We start from the raw sequence: 14176 nt of genomic DNA on the forward strand, positions 1-14176 counted from the left end.
GCCCGAGCAGTCGCGGGGCGTCAGCGCCCTGCTTTGTCTGCTCCCATCGAGGACGCCCTCCGGGGACGTCTCCTGCCGCACGCAGCCCCAGGGTCCCGCCTGCCCTCCACCCCAGCACAGCCCCTGCCCCGGGAACCACGGCCACTGGGTCGGACCGCCGCCTCCCGCAACACGAGCAAAGGGGCGCGGCACCCACCGCCCCCGCCAGCCTCCGGGAACGCCGGACACCCTCGCCCTCCCGCACAACCGCCGCTCTAGCTGCCCGAGCCCCGGACCGGCCGAGCCCTCGGGGCTGCTGCGGGCCCCTCACCCTCCCGCGGTCGACTCAGCCCCAGCCTGCGCCCGAATGGGGCCGGCGGCCGGGGTCGAGGATCGGGGAGCAGGCGCGCGCTGTACCTTTCCCTGCTGAGCCGGGGAAGAGAGTTTTCCGTGAGTGGCGCTCCACCTCGGCCTCCTCCGCCTCCCCTTCTCCTCAGCCGCCTGGCTTCCTCCTCCAGCCGCTGCTGGGACCTTAGGGGCCCGAGCCAGCCGCCGCGGCCTGTGTGGGGCCCCGTTCAGCCTCGCGTCCCCAACCCACCCCGCCCAATCCGTTCAGGCCCAGCCCCCGCTCCGCCTCTAGGCGGGGACGCGCCGAGCTCCTCCCAGGCTCGGCTGGACAGGGGCGGGGAGGCTGGAGGCCGCGTTGGCAGAGGACCTCTGTGTCCCTTCTTGTAGAGGGACCGGGACCCAGCGCTCCCTACCTGAGCTCCAACGTCCCTTCCTCAATCTGGGCACCTAACGTTCCCACCTGTCCCCCAAAAGAAAAGCAGTTAGTCCAGCCCTGCCTGCCCTGTGCTTGGGTGTAAGGTGGAGCCCAAGCTGCCTGCCAGGCAACAAGCAGAGCTAGGCCCCTGGACTCAGTTTACCCGCAGAACTCCAAACCCTACCGTCGAAAGGAAGAGGAACCTCTCTGTCCTTCCAGAGCTGCCTTCACTTCCACAGATCCACTGGATCTCAGTTGGGGGCGGGGGTGGGGTGGTTTCCTAAGGGGCTACCTCTAGCCTCAGATTGTCGGCAACACCACTTCGCACCCAGCAACCACCACCCCTTCCCATGCCACCTCACATTAATACCGGTGCAGAAATCTCAGCATCTCTGTACACTGGTGCCAATCAAATCTCAGAGACAGAGTCTTGGATGAAGTAGGAAAGGATAGCTTTAGTGCTTTGCCCGCAAAGCAGGCCACAGCCAGCTCATGCCCTCAAAACTATATGTCCCAATTTGGGGAAGATAGTGAGAAGTTTTATATTAATTGTTTAAAGAGGGCATGATCAACTCCTGGACATTCTTCTGCTGGGCTGGTGGTGAGGTAAGTAGGAATCAGCATCATTAACCTTCAGGTCCAACTGGGGTCTACCTGCCTGTGGGCAGCATACCATCATTAATCATTAACTTCCCCCACCTGGAGCAGGTTTCAGTATCTATGAAATATCTCAAAGATGTTGTTGTGTGTATCCCTTGAATAGCAAGGAGAGATAAAGGGGCCTTCTTAAAGGAAAAGAAATAGAGGAAAACTATAGACTAGGAAAGACTAGATATCTCTTCAAGAAAACTGGAGATATCTAGGGAACATTCCGTGCAAAGATGGGCACGATAAAGGACAGAAACAGAAAGAACCTAAGAGAAGCAGAAGAGGTGTCAAGAACAGAAGAACTATAAAAGAAAGATCATAATGACCCAGATAACCATGACAGTATGGTTACTCACCTAGAGTCACACATCCTGGAGTGTGAAGTGAAGTGGGCCTTAAGAAGCATTACTACAAAAAAAGCTACTGGAGATGACAGAATTGTAGCTGAGCTATTTAAAATCCTAAAAGATGCTGCTGCTAAAGTGCTGCACTCAATATGCCAGCAAATTTGGAAAGCTCAGCAGCAGCCACAGGACTGGAAAAGGTCAGTTTTCATTCTAATTCCAAAGAAGATCAATGCCAAAGAGTGTTCAAATTACCAGGCAGTTGTGCTCATTTCACATGCTAGCAAGATTATGCTCAAAATACTTCAAGCTAGGCTTCAACAGTACATGAAGCGAGATGTACAAGCTAGATTTTGAAGAGGCAGAGGAACCAGAGATCAAATTGTCAACATTTGTTGGATCATGGAGAAAGCAAAGGATTTCCAGAAAAACATGTGCTGCTACTCATTGGCTCCACTAAAGCCTTTGACTGTGTGGGGGGTCAAAAAAAATTGTGGAAAATTCTTAAAGAGATGGGGGTATCAGACCATCTTGCCTGTCTCCTGAGAGGAACCAGACATGGAACAACTGACTGGTTCAAAAACTGGGAAATAAGTACAATAAAGCTGTATATTGTCATTCTTCTTATGAAACTTATATACAGAGTACATCATGCAAAATGCCAAGCTGGATGAATCACAAGATGGAATCAAGATGACTAGGAGAAATATCAACAACCTCAAATATGCAGATGGTACCACTCTAATGGCAGAAAGTGAAGAAAAACTAAAGAGCTTCTTGATGAAGGTGAAAAAGGACATTGAAAAAGCTGGTTTAAAACTCAACATAATAAAAACTAAGATCACAGCATCTGGTCTCATCACTTCATGGCAAATAGAAGGGGAAAAGTAGAGGCAATGACAAATGTTATTTTCTTGGGCTCCAAAATCACTGCAAATGGTGACTGCAGTCATGAAATTAAAAGATGCCTTGCTCCTTGGAAGGAAAGCTATGACAAACCTAGAACAGGAATTAAAAAGCAGAGATATCACTTTGCCAACAAAGTCAATATATTTGTTTCCAATTCCAAGTTTTGTCTGTTTACAGCATGACAGGCCAGTTAACCCAGCAACAAGGTATTGAGACAAGGAATATGACTTTATTCAGAAAGCCAGTTGACAGAGGAAAATGGTTGACAAATGTCTCAAAATAACCATCTTTTTCAGGTCTGGATTCCAACTTCTTTTATAGGACAGAATAGGGGAGGAGTTGAGGAAGTAAAAGCCAAGTCTATACCCCCACCAATAATGCCAGAGAAGATGAAGTTGAACAGTTCTATGAAGACCTGCAAGACCTTCTAGAATTAACACCAAAAAAAGATGTCCTTTTCATCATAAGAGATTGGAATACAAAAGTAGGAAGTCAAGAGATACCTGGAATAACAGACAAGTTTGGCCTTGGTGTACAAAATGAAGGAGGGCAAAGGCTAACAGAGTTTTGCCTAGAGAACTGATCATGGCAAACACCCTTTTCCAACAACATAAGAGATGACTCTACACATGGACATCACCAGATGGTCAATACCGAAATCAGCCTGATTACATTCTTTGTAGCCCTGAAGATGGAGAAGCTCTATACAGTGAGTAAAAACAAAACCTGGAGCTGACTGTGGCTCAGATCATGAGCTCCTTACTGAAAAATTCAGACTTAAATTGAAGAAAGTAGGGAAAAACCACTAGGCCATTCAGGTATGACCTAAATCAAATCCCTTGTGATTATACAGTGGAAGTGACAAATAGATTCAAGGAATTAGGTCTGATAGACAGAGGTCCAAAGAACTATGGAAAGAGGTTCATAACATTGTACAGGAGGCGGTGACCAAAACCACCCCCAAGAAAAAGAAATGTAATATATACAAATAGTTGAGAAAAAAAGAGAAGCGAAAGGCAAAGGGGCAAAGGAAAGCTATCCCATCTCAATGCAGAGTTCCAAAGAACAGTAAGAAGAGTAAGAATAGTAAGGAGAGATAAGAAAGCCTTACTTAAAGTAAAGACGATTATCTCGCAAATATCTGCTGGAATGGCCAACCTCAGAGAGTGCGTGCTTGTGCTTAGTTGCTTCAGTTGAGTCTGACTCTTTGTAACTCAATGGAGCTACAAGAGCCTGCAAGGCTCCTCTGTCCATGAGATTCTCCAGGCAAGAATACTGGAGTGGGTTACCATGCCCTCCCCCAGGGGATCTTCCTGACCCAGGGAGCAAACCTGGTCTCCTGCATCAGCAGGTGGATTCTTTACCACTAGCACCACCTGGGAAGCCGCAAACTCAGGGAAAGTGGAAGTGAAAGTTGCTCAGTCGTGTCTGACTCTTTGCAATCCCATGGACTATATAGTCCATGGAATTCTCCAGGCCAGAATACTGGAGTGGGTAGCCGTTCCCTTCTCCAGGGGATCTTCCCAATCCACAGATTGAACCCAGGTCTCCCACACTGCAGGTGGATCCTTTACCAGCTGAGCCACAAAAGAAGCCCAGGGATGTATTAATCTCTTCAGGCAGAGGGGCAAGGTTCCCCAAGGCAGGTCATTATGTATGATTATAATAGCAAAAACAATGAAAAACAAAGGTTAAAGTCAAAGAAACAGATACATCATGGAGTCGGAATTGGCTCTTCCCTGCAACACAGTCAAGGGTATGGTTTTTCCAGTAGTCATGTACAGATGTGAGAGTTGGATCATAAAGAAGGCTGAGCACCAAAGAATTGATGCTTTCCAATGGTGGTGCTGGAGAAGACTCTTGGCAGTCCCTTGGAATGCAAGGAGATCAAACCAATCAATCCTAAAGGAAATCAACCCTGAATATTCATTGGAAAGACTGATGCTGAAGCTGAAGGTCCAATATTTTGGCCACCTGATGCAAAGGGCCAACTCATTGGGAAAGACCCTCATGCTGGGAAAGATTGAAGGCAAAAGGAAAATAGGGGCAGCCCAGGATGAGATGATTAGATAGCATTACCAACTCAATGGACATGAGTCTGAGCAAATCCTGGGAGATGGTGGAGGACAGAGGAGCCTGGCGTGCTGAAGCCCATGGGGCCACAAAGAATTGGACACAACTTAGTGACGGAACAACAACAATCCCTTGATGGGGAAACAAGACCTTGCCCCAAGGCTGCTCTTGACTGTTTCTCCCTGGTCTCACTCCTCCTCCCTTTCCTAATTATCAACTGTTTGAATTTACCCATTGGAACTCAGGGAAGGTCATGGAGGCTGCATGAAGATTATTTACTATAATCAAAGAAATGGGGGACACAGAAAGGCCTTGTGTCCAGAAGCCCCACAGGACCCTGCATGGTATCAATCTCGAATGTTTAACTGCACGAAGAGGAAAGTGCGGTGGGAGGGGGAGCATTCAAATCACTGGAGCCTGTCCCTTCACAGTGCATGACCTTGAGTGGAAGTGGCCTCTGTAAGAAACTATTTTTCATTTGTACCCACTGCCTCATCCTCGATTTAATAAAACTCAAAGCGACTCTAAATGTGAGGGTCAGTTTTTCCTTAAAGAACAAAACAAACAAACAAAGAAAACCCCCCAAAGATTTGGAGGTTATTTGTTCATTTATTTTCTACTTGAGATTCTGCTCCCTGGTAGTCTTTCACTGCTCTACTTTGGTGGCAGGGAGGAGGGAGTGTCTTTGACAATTTCATTCTATTTCATCCTGTGAGCATCTCCAGGGCTTCCTGGTAGTGACAGAGTCTAAATCCAAGGGGTCAAGCCTTCCGTGGAAGCTGGGCCCTGCCTTAACTGAGTCCACTAAGCTCCTCTGTCCAATGGAATTCTCCAAGCAAGAATACTAGAGGGGGTTGCCCTGCCCTCCTCCAAGGAATCTTCCCAACCCAGGGATCAAACCGAGGTCTCTCACATTGCAGGTGGATTCTTTACCCATCTGAGCCACCAGGGAAGCCCCTGGTGTAATTGTCTATTACTGTGTAACAAACCAACCCCAAAACTTAGTGGCTTAAAGCAACAATGATTTCTTCCTCAGAATTCATTGGGTTCACTGGGCTCAGCTAGATAATTTTTTCTGTTGCTTCAATGTTGACCAGTTGACCAGTGTTAACCAGTTTAAGTTGACATCAACTTAAAGCTTGTCTGGAGCTCAAACAATCCAAATGGCTTCTCTCTACAGAATATACTAACAACCTGGCAGCTTGACTTCCCAGAGGGTGAGAATGGAATGTGCTAGGCATCTTAAGACTAGGCCCAGGAGGACCTGCAAGATGGTGAAGGAATAGGACAGGGAGACCACCTTCTCCCCCACAAATATATCAAAAAATCATCTGCATGTGGAACAATTCCCACATAACATCTGAACACTGGCAGAGGACCCCAGACTTCCAGAAAAACAAACCAATCTCCTCAGAATCAAGTAGGGCAAAAAGTAAAGACAAAAAAAGGGAGACAAAGAAGTTCGGGACAGAGACCTGCACCCCAGGGAGGGAGTTGTGAAGGAAGAAAACTTTCCACACACTTTCCTAGTTTCCTACCCACTCAGAGACAGAGTCAGAGGGGAACTTCAGAACCTCAGAGAGGAGTGCAGCGAGACAGGTGCTCTGAAGCTCTGAAGGCAAAACAGAGAAAATTCACCACAGAGATCACGCCAAATGGCATTTCCCAGCTGAGAAGCAGCTTACGTGCTCTCATCTGCCCACAGCAAGTAGGGGCTGAGTGCAGAGGCTCAGGCCTCAGGGGTTGGTCCATAGGGACAGGACCAGGGTTGACTGCCATGAAAATACTCTGAAGGGGCTAATGTGACACTGCAGAGGCAGACCAGGGAAAACCACCCGAGGAGCAAAATATCATTCCTGCAGGAAGGCTTTAACACAGTACTCTAACCCCAAATGCTCACAGGACAAAGGAACCCTGTACTAGCTAATGCCTAAAGGGGGGCGAGCCAGCTATAGTCTACAGCCCCAGAGGCAGAGAAGCTGGTGAGAATGCCAGAGGCAGAAGTCAGGGCGGCGCTATGGTCCCAACCCCAGAAATCACAATTACCGCCAAGCTGTGAGCTGCCTCGGGTTGCTACCCATGTCTTCCTAGGAGCCCAAGTGGTTCAGCTCTGCCAAGGGTGTCACAACCCAGGACCCATAGGGAAACGCAAGACCCACCTCAGACTGTGGCAACCTCCTGCAGGGACCAACTGAGGTGAGCACGCCCCACACACCCTAGCAGCATCTGCTGTACTTCTACCCTTTCCCAGCACAACTGAGCAAGTGAGTCCTAATAAGCAGCTGCCTTCACCCACCTCACGTCTGGGCAGAGAAGAGACACTAAAGAGAGATTTACAAGTGGAGGTAGGCCCAAAACCAAAGCAGAACACCAAGGGCTACATGAGCAAAGGAAAGAAGGGGAAACTACCCTGGAAGTGGCAGGTGCAATGGTTTAAATTCCTGCAATTAGCCCGAGACTGCACTTCAGGGACAACTGTAGACTTTGAGAACAAGTACAAGCTGGAGCAAGGGAAGATCTGATTCTGAACTGAGCCCACACTGCCCACAACAGATCCAGAGACCTTCCTAGGTATATTGGAGGACTTTCTGAGTAGGCAAATCAACTTAAACAGGAAAATGGAAGAATCACTTGGTCATTCCTCTCACTGCTGTTGCTGCTGCTGCTAAGTCACTTCAGTCGTGTCCAACTCTGTGCAACCCCATAGACAGCAGCCCATGAGGCTCCCCCGTCCCTGGGATCTCCAGGCAAGAACACTGGAGTGGGTTGCCATTGCCTTCTCCGATTCCTCTCACTACTGCTATCTATATATTTCCACCCCCTATTCCCTTTTTTCTCATATTGTCCTAATATGTTTATTACTCCCTTAATTTTTATGACTTATTTCTTCCTTTTAAAAAAACACTATATTTTTAAAATAAATTCCGTATTTTTGATTTTTGATTTTGATGTTTTGTTTTTGATTTGTATTTTTGAGTCTAATTTTTTCCCATGTTTTTTATCTTTGTTTTTTGATCTTTTGTTTCTGATTTTGTATCTTTGAGAGTCTAATTTTTAGTATTAATTTGCACTTAGGGGTTTGATAATAATCTTGATTGCTGTCTTCTGACTCCTTTTCTTACCCATCTTTTTTTCTTTTTCTTCTTCCTCCTTTGTTTCCCTATATAATTATGTGAATTTCCTTGGGAGTTCCTGGCTATTTAGAGTTTTTTCACTGTTAGTCCAGAGATTTTTGTTTTCTGTGCTGTGTGACCTGTGAAGTCTTCATGCTACTGTAAGGAACTCGAGTCCAGGAATCTGGACCACCAGAGAACTCTTGCCCCATGGAAGATTAATAGGCAAGAGCCCTCCCAAAGGCCTCCATCTCAACATGAAGGCCAAGCAACACCCAAAAGACAGCAAGCTCCAGAGCTGGATGCCCCACGCCAATCCTTCAGCAAAACAGGGGCACAACCCCGCTATATGGCAGACAGGCTACCCAAAACCATACCAAACCCATAGACACCCTAAAAGACACTACTGGACACAGCACTGCCCTCCAGAGAAACAAGACCCAGCCCCATCTACCAGCGTACAGGCACAAGTCCTCCCAACCAGGAAACCATCACAAAGCCCTGGCCCAATCCCACCCAAGGTGACAGACTCCATAAGTAAGAGGAACTGTGACCTTCCAGCTTACAGAAATGAGACCCAAAACACAGTAAATTAAACAAAATGAAAAGGCAGAGAAAAATGCAGTGGATGAAGGAATATGATATAAACTTACAAGACCAAATTAATGAAGAGGAATCAAGCAATCAACCTGAACAGGAAGTCAGAGTAATAATAGTAAAGATGATCCAAAATCTTGAAAATAAAATGAAGGCACAGATAAATAGACTGGAGGCACGAATCAAAAAGATGCAAGAAATGTTTAGCAAGGACTTAGAAAAGAGTAAATAATAACAATGAACAACACAATAACTGAGATTAAAAATACACTGTAGGGAACCAACAAAAGAGTGACTGAGGCAGAAGAACAGATAAGTGAGCTTGGAAGATAGAATGGTGGAAATAACTGAAATGAACACAGTAAAAATAAAAAGTAATGGGAACAATCTCAGAGATCTCTGGAACAATGTTAAGTGCTCCAACATTTGAACCATAGGGATCCCAGAAGAAAATAAATGAAAGGGCATGAGAAAATATTTGAGGAGATTATAGTTGAAAATTTCCCTAAAACAGGAAAGGAAATAGCCACCCAAGTCTAAAAAGCCCGGAGAGTCCCATACAGGAGAAACCTGAGGAGAAACTTGCCAAGACATGTATTAATCAAGCTAACAAAAATTAAGCACAAATATTAAAAGCAGCAAGGGAAAAGCAACAAATAACATACAAGCAGATCCCTAACAGCTACAAAGCTAACAGCTAATAGCTGATCTTTCAACAAAAACTCTGCAAGCCAGAAGGGAATGGGAGAATATAGTTAAAGAGATTGAAAGGGAAAAGCCTACAATAAAGATTATTCAGTCGTGTTTGACTCTTTGTGACCCCATGAATCGCAGCACGCCACGCCTCCCTGTCCATCACCAACTCCTGGAGTTCACTCAGACTCACATCCATCGAGTTAGTGATGCCATCCAGCCATCTCATCCTCTGTCATCCCCTTCTCCTCCTGTCCCCAATCCCTCCCAGCATCAGAGTCTTTTCCAATGAGTCAACTCTTCGCATGAGGTGGCCAAAGTACTGGAGTTTCAGCTTTAGCATCATTCCTTCCAAAGAAATCCCAGGGCTGATCTCCTTCAGAATGGACTGGTTGGATCTCCTTGCAGTCCAAGGGACTCTCAAGAGTCTTCTCCAACACCACAGTTCAAAAGCATCAATTCTTCGGCACTCAGCCTTCTTCGTAGTCCAACTCTCACATCCATACATGACCACAGGAAAAACCATAGCCTTGACTAGACGAAGCTTTGTTGGCAAAGTAATGTGTCTGCTTTTCAATATGCTATCTAGGTTGGTCATAACTTTCCTTCCAAGGAGTAAGCGTCTTTTAATTTCATGGCTGCAGTTACCATCTGTAGTGATTTTGGATATTTCACCCCAAAACAATAGATTTCACTTTTTTCTCAAGTGCACATTGAACATTTTCCAAGATAGATCACCACTTGGGCCATAAGTCAAGCCCTGGCAAATTTTTAAAAATTGAACTCATTTCAAGCATCTTTTCTGACGACAAAGCTATAAGATTAGATATCAACTACAGGAAAAAGCTGATAAAAAAACACAAAACCTAGGCCCAGAACTGCCAATTCATTATTTCTGTCACATTGTATTGCCTGCTGCTGCTGCTGCTAAGTCGCTCAGTTGTGTCTGACTCTGTGCGACCTCATGGACGGCAGCCCACCAGGCTCCTCCATCCCTGGGATTCTCCAGGCAAGAACACTGGACTGGGTTGCCATTTCCTTCTCCAATGCGTGTGAGTGAAAAGTGAAAGTAAAGTTGCTCAGTTGTTTCTGACTCTTCGCGACCCCAGGGACTGCAGCCTACCAGGCTCCTCCATCCATGGGATTCTCCAGGCAAGACTACTGGAGTGGGGTGCCATTGCCTTCTCTGGTATTGGCTACAGAAAGTCACAAAGCCAGCTCAGATGAAAGGGAAGAATAAGTTTACTCTACCTCTTGATGGGAGGATTACGATGTTCTATTAGTTTGGTAGGGCTGCTGCAACAAAGTCACACAAACTGGGTGGCTTAATTAATGTATTGTTTCATAATTCTGGAGGTTAAAAGTCTGAGATCAAGGTGTCAGGGGGTTGATTCCTTTTATCAGATGGAGAGAATATGTTTCATTCCTCTCTCCTGGCTTCTGACTATTTTCTGGCAATTGCACCCTTCATCCCTTTATCTTCACACGCATTCTCTCAGTATGCTTATGCCTATCTCTGTGCCCAAATTCCCCCTTATAAAGACACCAGTTGACTAGGGCCTTCCCTGATGACTTCATTTTAGCTTGATTCCCTCTATAAAGACACTGCCTCCAAATAAGGTCACATTCTGAGGTTCTGTGGATTAGGACTCCAACATATCCAAGATATCTATTAGGAGGAATATAATCCAACCCATAACAAATGTGCAATACAGGAACAGGAGTCCTTAGTAACCATCTTTGCAGATATCTACCACAAAACAGAAGCTCCAAGAAATACCTCTCTCTTATCTTCAAGAACAGATTCTTCGGGTAGGCTGTTTTAACTGGAGCCTGGAACTTTAAATGCTCCTTACAAATCTAGCCACCAGCATCAGCCTTGGGTATAACCTGTTTTTCTTTCCCCCCAGCGGAGACTTTGGAGTCTGATTGGTGCAATGTGACCTGGAGCTAAGACACTCCCTCATTGTTTTCTCCCAGAACTACAAGAGGAAAAGGTCAGGTTCAGGCACCTGACCCTCAATGAGATCTTGAGCAGGTTTGCCAGATTCCTATTTGCCATTCTTTAAATGGGAGTAGTTATAAAAGACTGTCTCTCAGGACGGGGGTGAAAATTTAAAAGAACAAAGTATGTAAAAACTAATGTCTAAACTATCAGGATTTCTGTGTGTGTGTGTGTGTGTGTGTGTGTGTGTGTGTGTGTGTGTTATTCACTCCATCATGTCCAACTCTTTGCAACTTTATGGACAGTAGCTCTCCAGGCTCCTCTACCCATGGAATTCTCCATGCAAGAATACTGGAGTGCATAGTCATTCCCTTCTCCAGAGAATTTTTCTAACTCAGGGGTCAAACCCAAGTCTCTCACATAGCAGGCAGATTCTTTACTATCTGAGCCACCAGGGAAGCCTTCTCAGTTCAGTTCAGTTCAGTCGCTCAGTCGTATCCGACTCTTTGCAACCCCATGAATTGCAGCACGCCACGCCTCCCTGTCCATCACCAACTCCCGGAGTTCACTCAGACTCATATCCATCGAGTTAGTGATGCCATCCAGCCATCTCATCCTCTGTCGTCCCCTTCTCCTCCTGCCTACAATCCCTCCCAGCATCAGAGTCTTTTCCAATGAGTCAACTCTTCGCATGAGGTGGCCAAAGTACTGGAGTTTCAGCTTTAGCATCATTCCTTTCAAAGAAATCCTAGGGCTGATCTCCTTTGGAATGGACTGGTTGGATCTCCTTGCAGTCCAAGGGACTCTCAAGAGTCTTCTCCAACACCACAGTTCAAAAGCATCAATTCTTCAGCACTCAGCTTTCCTCACAGTCCAACTCTCACATCCATACATGACCACTGGAAAAACCATAGCCTTGACTAGACGGACCTTTGTTGGCAAAGTAATGTCTCTGCTTTTGAATATGCTATCTAGGTTGGACATAACTTTTCTTCCAAGGAATAAGCATCTTTTAATTTCATGGCTGCAGTCACCATCTGTAGTGATTTTGGAGCCCAGAAAAATAAAGTCTGACACTGTTTCCACTGTTTCCCCATCTATTTCCCATGAAGTGATGGGACCAGATGCCATGATCTTCATTTTCTGAATGTTGAATTTTAAGCCAACTTTTTCACTCTCCACTTTCACCTTCATCAAGAGGCTTTTTAGTTCCTCTTCACTTTCTGCCATAAGGGTGGTGTCATCTGCATATCTGAGGTTATTGATATTTCTCCCGGCAATCTTGATTCTAGCTTGTGCTTCTTCCACCCAGCGTTTCTCATGATGTACTCTGCATAGAAGTTAAATAAGCAGGGTGACAATATACAGCCTTGACATACTCCTTTTCCTATTTGGAACCCGTCTGTTGTTCCATGTCCAATTCTAACTGTTGCTTCCTGACCTGCATACAAATTTCTCAAGAGGCAGGTCAGGTGGTCTGGTATTCCCATCTCTTTCAGAATTTTCCACAGTTTATTGGGAAGCCTTCTAGATGACCATAATTAATGGCATCAGTCTCTACCACATCAATACAGCTGACTTAGACTACATTTTGAGTTGCAACATTATTAAAGCAAGGCAATGGCACCCCACTCCAGTACTTTTGCCTGGAAAATCCCATGGATTGAGGAGCCTGGAAGGCTGCAGTCCATAGGGTCGTTGAGAGTCAGACACGACTGAGCAACTTCACTTTCACTTTTCACTTTCATGCATTGGAGAAGGAAATGGCAACCCACTCCAGTGTTCTTGCCTGGAGAATCCCAGGGACGGGGAAGCCTTGTGGGCTGCTGTCTATGGGATCGCACAGAGTTGGACACGACTTAAGTGACTTAGCAATAGCAATTTATTTGTGTGGAGAACTACACAGTTTACTAAGCACTTCCACACCCACCATCACGGGGAGTCAGACCTCTCTGTTTTATGAGAACAGAGTCTTTCATATATCTGGACAAAAACATGATCCAAAAGAATACATGCACCCCAATGTTCATTGTAGCACTGTTTACAATAGCCAAGACATGGAAGCAACTTAAATATCCACTGACAGAGGAATAGATAAAGAAGATATGGTACCTGTATACAACGGAGTATCACTAAGCCTTAAAAAAGAATGAAATAATGCCATTTTTAGCAATATAGGTGGACCTAGAGGTAGTCATACTGAGCAAAGCAAGTCAGACAGAGAAAGAGAAATATTGTATGACATCTGTGTCGACTTAAAAAATAGTCACAACCTAAAAGTTGAGAATTATGTTTTATTTGGTGGGAATTTTTAGGTCTTAAGCCCCAGAGACAGCATCTCAAGTAAACCTGAGAGAAACTGCTCCAAGGAGGGGAAAGGAGGAGGCAAGTAATATAGAAATTTTGCAACAAAGGTCAGGTAACCTGAACATCAAAAGGTTATTGTTACGTAAAGGAAACTAGATATCCCAAGTTAAGGAATTTAGTGATTTTCTATGTATGGGAAGATGCAAGGGTCTGGACTCACAGGAATCATTCCTTTCATACGTATCTCAATTATCCGGGGCATATTATCCGGGGCCATATGTATCTCAATTATCCTGTATTTTTCACATCCTGAGTTCTTAAGGGCCCATGGCAGGGAGTGACTGCAGCTTGATGGCTGCTAAATCACAGGCATTCTCCTTCCTGAGTGCCCTCAGGAACTCACATTGAAGGGCTGGAGTAACTGATGACTGTGACATACTTATTTACTGACATGGCAGGAAATACTCCACTTCTCATCCCTTATAGTAGAATCTAAAAAGAAATTATACAAATGAACTTACATACAAAACAGAAAGAGACTCACAGACTGAAAATGAACTTTTGGGCACTGGTGGTGGGGTGGGGGAAGGATGCAGGGGAAGGGATAGTTAGGAAGTTTGGAATGGACTGCTATATTTAAAACAGATAACCAACAAGGATCTATATGGAGCTTTGCTCAATGTTGTGTGGCAGCCTGGATGGGAGGGAAGTTTGAGGGAGAATGGATACGTGTATGTATATGACAAAGTTCTTTTGCTGTTCACCTGAAACTATCAAAACATTGTTTGTTAATCAGTTATACCCC

At 45.4% G+C, this 14176-nt stretch overlaps 1 protein-coding gene across 4 annotated transcripts in view; it reads right to left on the reverse strand.

Annotated features, from left to right (window-relative positions):
* Window positions 1–574, reverse strand: part of SMOX (spermine oxidase) — a 35257-nt gene extending 34683 nt beyond the window's left edge. For all 4 annotated transcript variants that reach the window (XM_070381273.1, XM_070381271.1, XM_070381270.1 and 1 more), the window contains exon 1: window positions 397–574. The gene's annotated coding sequence lies outside the window, so the exon portion shown is untranslated. The remainder of the gene's footprint in view (window positions 1–396) is intronic.
* Between the last annotated feature and the right edge of the window lie 13602 nt (window positions 575–14176).

The sequence above is a fragment of the Bos mutus genome, chromosome 13, assembly GCF_027580195.1.
Source record: "Bos mutus isolate GX-2022 chromosome 13, NWIPB_WYAK_1.1, whole genome shotgun sequence".
NCBI lineage: Eukaryota > Metazoa > Chordata > Mammalia > Artiodactyla > Bovidae > Bos > Bos mutus.